Raw genomic sequence first — 16846 nt, 5'->3', positions numbered from 1 at the left:
GTGCATTTCAAGCGGGTCAACACGGTCCCTCCTAAGGGCCAGAGGGGCCCCCGACGGGTGTCTGTGCTGCGCAGGCGCTCCTGTGTCCCCAAACTGGTCACCCGCCGCCGCTCGTCCATCCCCAAACAAATCATCAAGTAAGAGTGAGAGAGGGGGGAGGGGATGAGGAGGGATATGAAGAGAGAGAAGGATGAAAGAAGGAACAAGGGAAGAGAGAGAAGGAACAGATTAAGATAATGTGTCAATACGACAATGTAAGAATCCTCACTACGATAATGTAAGAATCCTCACTGCGACAATGTAAGAATCCTCACTACGACAATGTAAGAATCTTCACTGCGACAATGTAAGAATCCTCACTACGACAATGTAAGAATCCCCTGAAGATATAACGCAAATTTCCAGCAATTCGCTCACCAAATCATGTGTTTAAGGATGAATCGTCAGAGCAACACGCAGGGACCACATCTGCTGTGTGTTATGTTTTCATGTTTTTGACTGTGTTCCATGACGCATAGAGGATGCATTCACACGTTCCACCCACCACCCCTTATACAGACACACACTCACACACACACACACAATGACTCATAAAGAGTAGCTACCTGGCCTCCCACATCAAGGCCACTGTGAATCCATCGGAGCGCCATGTAGCTGGCTTGTGTGTTCAGCTCATTGTGTGACAGTGGACCAACACCAAAGACAGCTACCTCTTCAAAGGCCTGCCTGAACCTTCGCATTCGAAAGGTGGAACCACGGTGTGTGTGTGTGGTCCAGTTGGCTCCAGTAGGACTCTATCAATAGCATCACAGTAGCACACTGAGGGGGCACTTGTACTGGCAGGCTAAGGCCTGTGAGAGGGACAGGAATGTCAGCAATGCTAACTTTCTATTGACAGCTATTGTCACACCTATGGAGTTATATTCATAGACATGATGATACAGTATGTGACTGACTGAGTTTGAACCCCCGTGTTAGCAGTGTGTCTGTTACACACTGCTAGCTTGCTGAGCGAAAGGCATTAGTTAACCTTTTTCACACCTCACACTAAGGTAGTTTCCTTATGCTCATGCAAGGGGTTCATGACTTTGCTGCGTCAACCTTGTGTGCATTCTTTCTTTCTTTCTTTCTCTCTCCACCCCCTCTTTCTTTCTCTCTCTCTCTCTCTCTCTCTCTCTCTCTCTCTCTCTTCCTCATTCTCTCTCTCCCTCCCTCCCTCCCCTCCCTCCCTCCCTCCCTCCCTCTTCTCCCTCCCTCTTCTGTTCTCTCTCTCTCTCTCTCTCTCTCTCTCTCTCCCTACCTCTTCGGTTCTCTCTCTCCCTCCCTCCCTCTTCTGTTCTCCCTCTCTCTCTCTCTCTCTCTCCCTCTCCCTCCCTCTCTCTGTCCTCTCCCTCTTCTGTCTCTCTCTCTCTCTCTCTCTCTCTCTCTCTCTCTCTCTCTCTCTCTCTCTCTCTCCCTCCTTCCCTCCCTCTTTGGTTCTCTCTCTCTCTCCCCTTCCTCCCTCTTCGGTTCTCTCTCTCTCTCTCCCCTCCCTCCCTCTTCTGTTCTCCCTCTCTCTCTCCCTTTGTCTCTCTCATCCTCTCTCCCTCTCTCTCTCTCTCTCTCTCTCTCTCTCTCTCTCTTGTTGAGACAGGTCCCACACACTCCCTCCACCGCCTGATATGTACAACCTACCTTGTTTTTTCTCTCCTTCTAATCTCTCTCTTCCTGGGAAGTGCTGGTATGTTAGTGGGAGCGTTGGCCAATTTACACAAACTCCCCAAACAGGGGGGGGGGCAGAGAAAAAGGGAGAGAGGAGGGGTTAATAGAAAGAGAGGGCTGAGAGAGAGAGAGAGAGAGAGAGAGAGAGAGAGAAAAGAGGGATAGGCTTGTAGAACTAAGTGTGTTAGGGAGGTGAGAACAGAGATTCACAGAGACCAGATATGTAGAGCCGTTGTCCATTCCCACTGAGGATCAGGCAGCTAGAGAGGATTCATGGAGATACAGGCGGAAAGATTTCACAACCTCAAGTTCAGAGAGACAGTCTTCTGTTGAATTAAAAGGAATCTTGGAGAGAGAAGACCGTTTTGAGGAAAACTGGATACTCAATTCTTCCAAGCACAGTAGACGGATCACAGATCATAGCCTGGAGGTTATGGAACTGAAGACAGCAAATCCCTGTAATAGATACAGACTAGAATATCACACTGCGTCAAGATTGTCTCAAGTTCAGAGAGCAAATCTTCTGTTGAATTAAAAGTCTGTTGGATTCTATTTCCAAGCACAGTAGACGGATCATAGTGCTGCAGGAGAAAGACAATTATTTCGGAGTCACACTGGAGTTCAGCCAGCTTCTAGACGACACGTTCTCCTAGTGTGATCCGCTGGTCTGAGAAACATCAACTTGGCCAGGCCGTTTGATTGACCCCCTCTCTGGGAAGAACATACTACTGAATGGAAGTACATTTCACATCAGCACCCAGTGGATGTATTGCAGCTCTCAGCCTCAACGGACCTTCAATTATTCTCACCAGCTGTGAACCAGAGGGTGACTTGGGGTCAGACGTTGGACAGGAGTTAGGGGTGAGACCAGGACATTATGTGGTTGTGGATCCAGGCTGCTGTAGCTCTGTGTGAGCCAGAGGCATGACCTTACCTGCTTCCTGGGACTGGGATGGACTGGACAGGTAAGAGGCCTTTGGGGGGGACAGGTAAGAGGACTTTGGGGGACAACATGGGAATGTCTGGACAGGTAAGAGGACTTTGGGGGGACAACAACATGGGAATGTCTGGACAGGTAAGAGGACTTTGGGGGGGGGCAACATGGGAATGTCTGGACAGGTAAGAGGACTTTGGGGGGGACATGGGAATGTCTGGATAGGTAAGAGGACTTTGAGGGGGGAAAGATGGGAATGTCTGGACAGGTAAGAGGACTTTGGGGGAAGGGGGCATGGGAATGTCTGGACAGGTAAGACAGTGTGGATCTGGGTAGAGGAACATGTGGGAAGGAAGAGGAGGGAGGGAAGGAGTTGGGGAACAGGAAAGAAGAGAGGGAGAGAGAGAAAGGAAAGAAGAGCGGGAGCGAGAGGGAGGAAAGAAGAGCGGGAGCGAGAGGAAGGAAAGAAGAGAGGGAGAGAGAGGAAGGAAAGAAGAGCGGGAGAGAGAGGAAGGAAGGAAAGAAGAGCGGGAGAGAGAGGAAGGAAGGAAAGAAGAGCGGGAGAGAGAGGAAGGAAGGAAAGAAGAGAGGGAGAAAGAGAGAGGGAAGGAAGGAAAAAGAAGAGCGGGAGCGGGAGAGAGAAGGAGGAAAGAAGAAAGAAGAGGAAGGAAGGAAAGCGAGAGGAAGGAAAAGAAAGAGAGGGAGAGAGGAAGGAAGGAAAGAAGAGCGGGAGGAAGGAGAAAGGAAGGAAGAGAAGAAGGAAAGAAGAGAGGGAGGGAGAGGAAGGAAGGAAAGAAGAGCGGGAGAGAGAGGAAGGAAGGAAAGAAGAGAGGGAGAGAGAGGAAGGAAGGAAAGAAGAGCGGGAGAGAGAGGAAGGAAGGAAAGAAGAGCGGGAGAGAGAGGAAGGAAGGAAAGAAGAGAGGGAGGGAGAGGAAGGAAGGAAAGAAGAGAGGGAGAGAGAGGAAGGAAGGAAAGAAGAGCGGGAGCGAGAGGAAGGAAGGAAAGAAGAGAGGGAGAGAGGGAGGAAGGAAGGAAGGAGGAAGAGAGCGGGAGCGAGAGGGAGGAAAGAAGAGCGGAGCGGAGGGAGGAAAGAAGGAAGGAAGGAAGAAGAGAAGAGCGGGAGGGAGGGAGAAAGGAAGGAAGGAAAGAAGAGCGGGAGCGACAGGAAGGAAGGAAAGAAGAGAGGGAGAGAGAGGAAGGAAGGAAAGAAGAGAGGGAGGGAGAGGAAGGAAGGAAAGAAGAGCGGGAGGGAGAGGAAGGAAGGAAAGAAGAGAGGGAGAGAGAGGGAGAGAGAGGAAGGAAAGAAGAGCGGGAGAGAGAGGAAGGAAGGAAAGAAGAGCGGGAGAGAGAGGAAGGAAGGAAAGAAGAGCGGGAGAGAGAGGAAGGAAGGAAAGAAGAAGAGGGAGGAGAGAGAAGGAAGGAAAGAAGAAGGAAAGAAGGAGCGAGAGGGAGGAGAGGAAGGAAGAAGCGGGAGAGAGAGGAAGGAAGGAAAGAAGAGCGGGAGCGAGAGGGAAGGAAAAGAAGAGCGGGAGCGAGAGGAAGGAAAAGAAGAGAGAGGGAAGGAAAGAAGAGCGGGAGCGAGAGGGAGGAAAGAAGAGCGGGAGCGAGAGGGAGGAAAGAAGAGCGGAGGGAGGAAAGAAGAGAGGAGGAAAGGAAAGAAGAGCGGGAGCGAGAGGGAGGAAAGAAGAGCGGGAGCGAGAGGGAGGAAAGAAGAGCGGGAGCGAGAGGGAGGAAAGAAGAGCGGGAGCGAGAGGGAGGAAAGAAGAGCGGGAGCGAGAGGGAGGAAAGAAGAGCGGGAGCGAGAGGGAGGGAGGGAGAGGAAGGAAAGAAGAGAGGGAGGGAGAGAAAGGAAAGAAGAGCGGTCGAGGGGAGGGGAGATTAGAGGAGAGGATTTCCAGCTGTGCAGGGATCACTGACAGTATTTTACAAAGGAACTGTTTATCTTTAGATTTTTCATAGTTGAGGGATGCTTGTTTCTACAATGTGAGGTGCTCCAATGTACATGTAATAGAACAAGGGAATAGAACATGCATGGATCAGTGTGACATAAATAAGGATGTTCAACCCTCACTAAATGTCTCCCCAAGCTACACATGACCTTTGTCTGTATGTCTCTGGTAGTGGAATAATACCAGAAGCTCCTGGCTCTACTGGCAATAGCTGTTGATTGTTATGATCTCTGCCGGTCTCAGAATGATTGGAGAAAGTGGTAGCATTGGCTATCCTTATAGGGCACTACTTTCTGTTGGCATCTTTGTCTTTCTTTGAGTGGCAGATTTATTGCTTTGTGTGTGAAAAGTCAGCTAAGCTTCCCCTTCAGAGGTAGATAATGATTGTGAATGAAATAGTACACTGTGTGCACCAGCCAACCCTACCTTTAGGATATCAAAAAGCCTATTGATGTAGGGTGATGTAGTTTCAATCGTTGTCGCTTGGCAGACTGGTGAACCAGTTGTTGTTGTGTTATTTAGTGTGGGTGTGACTGACACGCACACACATCCACACACAATCACGCACATTCAAATGCAGACACGCAAGCGTGCACACCAGGGTTTCCGTTAGCCGGTAATAGCCAGCTTTTGGCCTGTAAAAAAATAGAAAAGCCGTTAAGTAAAATTTCCGCCGGCCAATTGTCAGGGGAAGAAGAAACAATCCCATTGCCAAATAATTCCTTTTAGCCTCTATTCATTTATGGAATTACCAGTTGATGTAAATACATTTGACTGGTCTATTGGTAGATTTGCATAATTTTGTAGAATTAAATTTGCGCGTGTGAAGGCTACAGTATATTCGTTATGTATCTTATTTACACTACATTACCAAAAGTATGTGGACACCTGAACATCTCATTCCAAAATCATGGGCATTAATATGGAGTTGGTCCCCCCTATACTGCTATAACAGCCTCCTCTCTTCTAGGAAGGCTTTCTACTAGATGTTGGTACATTGCTGCAGGGACTTGCTTCCATTTAGCCATGAGCGTTAGTGAGGTCGGGTACTGGTGTTTGGCGATTAGGCCTGGCTCACAGTTGGTGTTCCAATTCATCCCAAAGGTGTTTGATCGGGTTGAGGTCATGGCTCTGTACATGCCAGTCAAGTTCTTCCACGCCGATCTCGACAAACCATTTCCTTATGGACCTCGCTTTGTGCACGGGGGCATTGTCATGCTGAAACAGGAAAGGACCTTCCCCAAACTGTTGCCACAAAGTTGGAAGCACAGAATGGTTTAGAATGTCATTGTATGCTGTAGCATTAAGATTTCCCTTCACTGGAACTAAGGGGCCTAGCCTGAACCATGAAAAACAGCCCCAGACCATTATTCGTCGTACACTAAACTTTACAGTTGACTATGCATTCGGGCAGGTAGTGCTCTCCTGGCATCCGCCAAACCCAGATTCCTCCGTCGGCTTTCCAGATGGTGAAGTGTGATTCATCACTCCAGAAAATGTGTTTCCACTGCTCCAGAGACCATTGGCAGCAAGCTTTACACCACGACAGGCAACGCGTGCCATTGCCGCATCAGTGGAGGCTGCTGAGGGGAGGACGGCTCATTATAATGTCCGTAATGGAGCAAATGGAGTGGCATCAAACACATGGAAACCATCCATCCCACCTATTCCGTTCCAGCCATTACCACGAGCCTGTCCTCCCCAATTAAGTTGCCACCAACCTCCTGTGTTGCACATGGTGATCTTAGGCTTGTGTGTGGCTGCTCGGCCATGGATGCCCATTTTATGAAGCTCCCGACAAACAGTTATTGTGCTGATGATGCTTCCAGAGGCAGTTTGGAACTCGGTAGTGAGTGTTCGAGGACAGGTGATTTTTACGTGCTACTTGCTTCAGAACTCGGCGATCCCGTTCTGTGACCTTGTGTGGCCTACCACTTCGTAGTTGAGGCGTTGTTGCTCCTAAATGTTTCCACCTCACAATAACAGCACTTACAGTTGACCATGGAAGCTTTAGCTTTGACGGTGTCACGTTGAAAGTCACTGAGCTCTTTAGTACGGGCCATTCTACTGTCAATGTTTCTCTATGGAGGTTGCATGGCTGTGTGCTCGATTTTATACACCTGTCAGCAACGGGTGTGGCTGAAATAGCCTAATCCACTAATTTGAAGGGGTGTCCACATACTTTTGTATTTCTAGTGTATCACACCATACAGCATAGAGTTACAGAGTATGTGGACAGGAAATCTGTCAGACATTGCAAAAGTTGCTGCTGCAGGACCTCAAACGGCAACTGAAGGTAGGCTTCATCAGCGCGTCACACACCAATGAGCTGGAGGCAGTAGGCCATGCATTTTGAAAACGTAATTATTTGAAACCTGAATGTTTAAATAAATACGTATTATGAGGCATGTCTTACCTTGCTTCAAAGTAGCCTATTAGATCTCCTCTCTTTCTACATTTCTAACAGGTATTTCCATCTCTGTCACATGAAACCACTTGCATGTGCAGTGCCCTTTTGACAACCATGTTCATTGTGGAATGAACATTCACGCGTAGCCTACTGCCTTGTGCGCATTGCTATGAAGAAATAATAGTTCATCAACATTTTAAGATAAATATTCTGATCTGTTGCATCAGACTCATTGCTTAATTTTTTTTATGTAGCCTAGGCCTACTGGTTGTATGAATTTGGGATCTATCGTCCCACAACTCCCAGAGTGTTTGGAATAGGCTATTCCTCGACAAGTTGACCAATAGAATAGGTTAAAAGAAAATCTACGGGGGATAGTAGATTGACATAGGCTAGGGATGTTGCTGTTTCTAACACATCTTGTTGACTGAGGAAAAGTAAATGTGGCCAGTTATTCTTACATCTTCAAATTAAACATCAGAATTCAGTAAGAAGCACCTCACATTGTTGCATCCTCCACTTGCATGTTCTGTTAATATGAATTACCATCATCTAAATGTGATTTCTGTCATTCTGAGCACCGTGGGTGGACGCCCTTAATCAGGTTACGAACCCAATGCATTTGGGTCTGGCAGATTTCTCAAATGTCCGGTAAATTAAAATGTTGTCGGTCAAATGACCAGCGCCACATTTTCCTAACGGAAACCCCGGTGCATACACACACGCACAAACCTAGTGAATCAAGGTGTTTATTTTCCTAGAAACAACCTTCCACAGAGTAAATGAGTCTTCCCAGAACCTCATCTCACAGAGTGTGTTTAACTGTAAAGATGGACTGCATGTGTCACTCTGTTTTCTTCTTCTGTGGTGTTTACGTATCCTGATACCCTGAGAGCCTCTCTCTGTCAATCACCACCACTCAGTCTACCCCCCCCCCCACCACCACCCCAACCCTCCTAAACCCTCTCAACCACCATTCCCTCTAAGCTGCTCGTGTGCACGGGACTGCCATGCGGCTTAGAGGGACTGCCACGCAGAATAAATATATCAGCCTGGGCAGAGAAGTAAGAGATTGAACTTCACTCAACTTTGTAGAGTTTTCACCGTTAATTAACACGATCAACGTTTCCCTTTACTGTGGGAATTGTGATCGAATCAACACAGTATTTGCCCCTTTCAATGCAACATACCGAAACGAAACTAACTATGAAATATTTTTTTTTAGGCAGAAGGCATCGGTAGGATTTATTGCACTGACAGGCACGACTCAGGCCTGTACTCTACACAGACTGGGGCGCCATAGCCAATCAAAGCTGCAGTAGGCCTATATGCAAATGGACATTACCATATTTGGATCTGTGCCATTCACTTTGAACTGGACTGTTTTTACAGCATGAGCAGTCATGAGTAGATTGTTTGAGATCAAAGCGAGAGCTGCATGTAGCCACGTGTGCACATTTCTTCATATCCTTTGCTAGTTACTGAGTTATTAGCCCATTTATAGATAATTTGTAGTTAGCAATGGGGGAGTGGTTGCTTCCTACAAGAGCACAAAATGTGTGCATTTCTAGCCATCTTTGAATAGTAAAGAGCTTTTTTTTGTCTTAAAGGGGCAGTGTTGTATTTTGAGACAGGATTGAATAAGCTAAGTAGCCAATAGCCAGCCAATAATGATGCATTTTATTTTGTAGAGTGCTTTCTTGCATCAAACAACACAACACATTTTCAGTCACCTCCTTGTCTGAAGGCCAAGTGGGATAAACAGGTTAATGTCATGCTCTGCATGCAGGCCTATATTGAACACCACACATTGGCTGCTACTGTAGGCTGAATGATATAACAGCTATTTCCATGTTAAGATGTTATGGGATGTGTTTTTGATGGTAGGCCACTCTGGCAGGCCTACATTATGATCAAACAGCCACATTAGCCTACTTGAACACTGTTCAATTGTAATTTAAAGCGGGTACAGCCTCAGTGCGCGCCAGAAGTTGCACAGAATTTTCACAATGTTCAAGTTTGCACTCAGCAGACCTGAAACTTGCTCAGTGCCTAAAATAATTTGAGGGAACATTGCTCCCAACCTAAACCTGTGACCCCTCTTAAAACATTACTCCCTCCTGGGAGGAATCTCCCTCCCTCTCTCCCCTGACGGTGCACAGCCTTAAAAGGCTTCCCCAGCTGGCTGGTTTCTCTCTAATGATGGAGACTGTGTTATTACTGAATGTCCTCTACTGTAAACACTCCTCTACCCTCTGACCCACATCCTTCACAGAACACTTCTTCTCCTGATTTACACACTCTGAGACACTCCTACATATACAGAGGGTCACTAGGGGAAGACATACACATGCAGTATAATGCACACACACACACACTAATACTAATGCATACACTCACACATGCACACACACACTAATACTAATGCATACACTTACACACTCACACACTCACACAAACACACACTAATACTAATGCATACACTCACACATGCACACACACACTAATACTAATGCATACACTTACACACTCACTCACACACTCACGCACACACACTAATACTAATGCATACACTCACACACACACTAATACTAATGCATACACACACACCCACACACACACACACACACACTAATACTAATGCATGCACTCACACACACACTAATACTAATGCATGCACTCACACACACACTAATACTAATGCATACACTCACACACACACTAATACTAATGCATACACTTACACACTCACACACTCACACAAACACACACTAATACTAATGCATACACTCACACACTCATGCACACACACTAATACTAATGCATACACTCACACACACACTAATACTAATGCATACACACACACCCACACCCACACACACACACACACACACACACACACACACTAATACTAATGCATACACTCACACTCACACACACACACACACACACACACACACACACACACACACACACACACACACACACACACACACACACACTAATGCATACACTCACACACACACTAATACTAATGCTTACACACACACCCACACCCACACACACCCACACACACACATACACACACACACACACACACACACACACACTAATACTAATGCATGCACTCACACACACACTAATACTAATGCATACACTCACACACACACTAATACTAATGCATACACTCACACACACTAATACTAATGCATACATAAACACACACACACACACACACACACACTAATACTAATGCATGCACTCACATACACACTAATACTAATGCATACACTCAGACACACACACACACACACACACACACACACACACACACACACACACATACTAATGCATACACTCACACACACACTAATACTAATGCTTACACACACACCCACACCCACACACACCCACACACACACATACACACACACACACACACACACACACACAATGCATGCACACACACACACTAATACTAATGCATGCACTCACACACACACTAATACTAATGCATACACTCACACACACTAATACTAATGCATACATAAACACACACACACACACACACACACACACACACACACACACACACACACTAATACTAATGCATGCACTCACATACACACTAATACTAATGCATACACTCACACACTCACACACACACACACACACACACTAATACTAATGTATACACTCACACACACACTAATACTAATGCATACATAAACACACACACATTTACATTTACATTTAAGTCATTTAGCAGACGCTCTTATCCAGAGCGACTTACACACACACTAATACTAATGCATACACTCACACACTCACACACACACACACACACACACACACACACACACACACTAATAATAATGCATACACTCACACACACACTAATACTAATGCTTACACCCACACCCACCCACACACACACACACACACACACACACACTAATACTAATGCATGCACTCACACACACACTAATACTAATGCATGCACTCACACACACACTAATACTAATGCATACACTCACACACACACTAATACTAATGCATACACTTACACACTCACACACTCACACAAACACACACTAATACTAATGCATACACTCACACACTCATGCACACACACTAATACTAATGCATACACACACACCCACACACACACACACACACACACACACACACACACACTAATACTAATGCATACACTCACACTCACACACACACACACACACACATACTAATGCATACACTCACACACACACTAATACTAATGCTTACACACACACCCACACCCACACACACCCACACACACACATACACACACACACACACACACACACACTAATACTAATGCATGCACTCACACACACACTAATACTAATGCATACACTCACACACACACTAATACTAATGCATACACTCACACACACTAATACTAATGCATACACTAACACACACACACACACACACACACACACACACACACACACACACACACACACACACACACACACACACACTAATACTAATGCATGCACTCACATACACACTAATACTAATGCATACACTCACACACTCACACACACACACACACTAATACTAATGCATACACTCACACACACACTAATACTAATGCATACATAAACACACACACACACACTAATACTAATGCATACACTCACACACTCACACACACACACACACACACACACACACACACACACACACACACACACTAATACTAATGCATACACTCACACACACACTAATACTAATGCTTACACCCACACCCACCCCCACACACACACACACACACACACACACACACACACACACACACACACACACACACACACACACTAATGCATGCACTCACACACACACTAATACTAATGCATACACTCACACACACGCTAATACTAATGCATACACTCACACACACTAATACTAATGCATACATAAACACACACACACACACACTAATACTAATGCATACACTCACACACACACTAATACTACATTTTTTTACAGTCACTTTGGCACGAATTTCAGAACCTTGTGGTCATTTTTCAAAACTCTAGACACAAAACTCAAAACGGTCATCGCTTGTAACACAAGCTGTCCAATGTTCAAAACATTGCATTGTACATTCATATCTTTAAAGAAACCTTGCACTTGCAGAATCATTGGTTCAAATAACTAATTTATCACGAAATACCATCGGAACATTCATTTAGATCACCCACACACAAGATACTGATAGTTTCACTATGTTGTTGTTCGTACAATCATTAAATATTGTAGTACAAAATATGTGATACATGTTTCATTATGCTACTACACGTAAATACATCACTGTAAAAGGACTAGTAGAGAGAATACTACAGATACAGTGGAATCATTGAACAAAATATGAAATTCATTGATGAAATACAATAAAATCACAACAGGTTTCTTTGAATCAAAGCAAAAATAATTAGCTACAAAAAAACAAAAAAACTACAGTAAAACGTCAACTGCAGTGTTCCTCACCTGGCTTACTGTAAAAAGCAAAACAAAAGTTTGATTACCGTACTTCTATATTTCCCTCAACCCTGTCTTGTGGAGTTGGCCATAGGTTCTCATCCACATCACAATGGATGTTTTCATTAGCCAAACATCTTGGGAAGAATCTTCTGGCGAATCCAGGCCTGACACTGGTCTGCCGTGATGTCATTGCATGCATCATCCATGGCCTGGAGAAGGGTGGCTTGTTCGTGAGGGCGCCTATCATATACAGTGGGGCAAAAAAAGTATTTAGTCAGCCACCAATTGTGTAAGTTCTCCCACTTAAAAAGATGAGAGAGGCCTGTAATTTTCATCATAGATACACTTCAACTATGACAGACAAAATGAGGAAAAAAATCCAGAAAATCACATTGTAGGATTTTTAATGAATTTATTTGCAAATTATGGTGGAAAATAAGTATTTGGTCAATGACAAAAGTTTATCTCAATACTTTGTTATATACCCTTTGTTGGCAATGACAGAGGTCAAACGTTTTCTGTATGTCTTCACACACTGTTGCTGGTATTTTGGCCCATTCCTCCATGCAGATCTCCTCTAGAGCAGTGATGTTTTGAGGCTGTTGCTGGGCAACACAGACTTTCAACTCCCTCCAAAGATTTTCTATGGGGTTGAGATCTGGAGACTGGCTAGGCCACTCCAGGACCTTGAAATGCTTCTTACGAAGCCACTCCTTCGTTGCCCGGGCGGTGTGTTTGGGATCATTGTCATGCTGAAAGACCCAGCCACGTTTCATCTTCAATGCCCTTGCTGATGGAAGGAGGTTTTCACTCAGAATCTCACGTCTTAAGCAGGGGGACACGTCTGGCACTGCAGGATTTGAGTCCCTGGTGGCGTAGTGTGTTACTGATGGTAGGCTTTGTTACTTTGGTCCCAGCTCTCTGCAGGTCATTCACTAGGTCCCCCCGTGTGGTTCTGGGATTTTTACTCACCGTTCTTGTGATCATTTTGACCCCACGGGGTGAGATCTTGCGTGGAGCCCCAGATCGAGGGAGATTATCAGTGGTCTTGTATGTCTTCCATTTCCTAATAATTGCTCCCACAGTTGATTTCTTCAAACCAAGCTGCTTACCTATTGCAGATTCAGTCTTCCCAGCCTGGTGCAGGTCTACAATTTTGTTTCTGGTTTCCTTTGACAGCTCTTTGGTCTTGGCCATAGTGGAGTTTGGAGTGTGACTGTTTGAGGTTGTGGACAGGTGTCTTTTATACTGATAACAAGTTCAAACAGGTGCCATTAATACAGGTAATGAATGGAGGACAGAGGAGCCTCTTAAAGAAGAAGTTACAGGTCTCTGAGAGCCAGAAATCTTGCTTGTTTGTAGGTGACCAAATACTTATTTTCCACCATAATTTGCATATAAATTCATTAAAAATCCTACAATGTGATTTTCTGGATTTTTTCCCCTCATTTTGTCTGTCATAGTTGAAGTGTACCTATGATGAAAATTTACAGGCCTCTCTCATTTTTTTAAAGTGGGAGAACTTGCACAATTGGTGGCTGACTAAATACTTTTTTGCCCCACTGTACCTTCCACCTCCTTGTGGAGAAAAATTCCTCAATCGGGTTAAGGAAAGGAGAGTATGGGGGTAAGTACAGGGTGGTAAATTGAGGTTGGGCCTGAAACCATGCTTGCACCATTTGAGCATGGTGGAACCTGACATTATCCCACACAATGACATAGGTCATACCATCAGCTCTACAGACCTGATTTAGCTCATGCCTGCAACTCAATATATAGAGTATATAGAGTAGAAGAGCTTCAGATGTTGTTCGACCAAACATTAGAACAGACAAGATGAGTAATCTAAGCAACTTTGACCATGGTATGATTGTTGATGCCAAATATTGTGATTCCAGCATCTCAGAAACAGCTGCCCTCCTGGGATTTTTACGCACTACAATCTCTAGAGTTTACAGAGAATGGTGCGATAAACAAAACACATTCAGTGAGCGGCATTTCTGTGGGCAAAAACACCTTGTTAATGAGAGAGGTCAGAGGAGAATGTCTAGACTCATTCAAGCTAACAGAAAGGCCACAAATGCTCAAATAACAGCTGTTTAAAACAGTGGTGTGCAGAAGGGCATCTTTAACATATAATTCAGGGTGTTGTGGAGGCAAAAGGGGGTCCTACACAGTACTAGATAGGTGTACCTAATAAAGTGGCCGGCGAGTGTACAGTAATGTCAAATCCGAAAACATGGTCTGGAGAAGTGGTACATGAGACCATAGAAAGTGTCTGATAAAGAATGATGATGAAATATTACGTCCATAGATAGTGTAGTCCAATTGGTTCATGTTCCACGGTAATTGATGTCAATGGATCTCGTTATCCTGAAACTTTCATGATCTAAACATGGAATATTGTTTGTCAGTTTCCATAAAACTGCATTAAGAGTAATGCAACAGTTATTTAGCATTTTGAGCAGTTGTATCAATTGATAGTTAGATCATTGTAATAAAATGAATAGACATTCATTCATCTCAGATGTAATGTGTGAATTGCATTTTGAAATGGTAACACTTTGATGTTAAGTTGTGTCATTTTGAACATGTGATTTTAGTTCAATGAACAAATAATCTTAGCTTTATGTGTATTGTATCCAAGCAATTGGAAGAAGTGTTAAGAGTTTTGAAAAATGTGCATTTTGATCAGTGGTTGTGAGTTTTGTGTCTATAGTTTTGAAAAATGGCATCAAGGTTCTGAAATTAGTGCCAAAGTGATTGTAAAAAAACTGTAATACAGACACTCACACTAATAGGGACACTACTAATACAGACACTCACACTAATACAGACACTACTAATACAGACACTCACACTAATACAGACACAATACAGACACCACTAATACAGACACTCACACTAATACAGACACTACTAATACAGACACTCACACTAATACAGACACTACTAATACAGACACTCACACTAATACAGACACTACTAATACAGACACCACTAATACAGACACTCACACTAATACAGACACACACACTAATACAGACACTCACACTAATACAGACACTACTAATACAGACACACACACTAATACAGACACTACTAATACAGATACTCACAATAATGCAGACGCACACACTAATACTAATGCATACACACACTCACACACTAATGCTAATACACACGCACACACACACACACACACACACACACACAATACACACACTAATACGCAGGCTCACGCAGGCAGGCACACGCACACACACACACACACACTAATACTAATGCATACGCTCACGCACGCACGCACACACTCACACACACACACACTAGTACTAATGCATACACTCACACACTCACACACACACACTCACACTAATACAGACACTCACTCACACACACACTTACACACACACACACACTAATACAGACACTCACACACGCACACACACACTAATACTAATGCATACACGCACACACGCACACACACACACACACACACACACACACACACACACACACACACACACACACACACACACTAATACTAATACAGACACTCACACATGCACACACACACTCACACTAATACAGACACTCCTAATACAGACACTACTAATACAGACACTACTAATACAGACACTACTAATACAGACACTACTAATACAGACACTACTAATACAGACACTCACACTAATACACACTACTAATACAGACACTCTCACACACACACACACACACACACATTTACATTACATTTAAGTCATTTAGCAGACGCTCTTATCCAGAGCGACTTACAAATTGGTGCGTTCACCTTATGACACACACACACACACACACACACACACACACACACACACACACACACACACACACACAGACACTACTAATACAGACACTCACGCTAATACACACTACTAATACAGACACTACTAATACATACACTCCTAATACAGACACTCACACTAATACAGACACTCAATACAGACACTAATACAGACACTCACACTAATACAGACACTACTAATACAGACACTCACACTAATACAGACACTCCTAATACAGACACTCCTAATACAGACACTACTAATACAGACACTCACACTAATACAGACACTCACACTAATACAGACACTACTAATACAGACACTCCTAATACAGACACTCCTAATACAGACACTCCTAATACAGACACTCCTAATACAGACACTACTAATACAGACACTACTAATACAGACACTACTAATACAGACACTCACACTAATACAGACACTCACACTAATACAGACACTACTAATACAGACACTCACACTAATA

General features: G+C 44.2%; 1 protein-coding gene across 1 annotated transcript in view; it reads left to right on the top strand.

The window, feature by feature from the left end:
* Positions 1-16846, top strand: part of rhbdf1b (rhomboid 5 homolog 1b (Drosophila)) — a 54541-nt gene that overhangs the window by 18617 nt on the left and 19078 nt on the right. The window lies entirely within an intron of this gene.

Source organism: Oncorhynchus nerka, linkage group LG16, assembly GCF_034236695.1.
Source record: "Oncorhynchus nerka isolate Pitt River linkage group LG16, Oner_Uvic_2.0, whole genome shotgun sequence".
NCBI classification, from domain to species: Eukaryota; Metazoa; Chordata; class Actinopteri; order Salmoniformes; family Salmonidae; genus Oncorhynchus; species Oncorhynchus nerka.
This window is presented reverse-complemented; position numbering and strand designations above follow the sequence as displayed.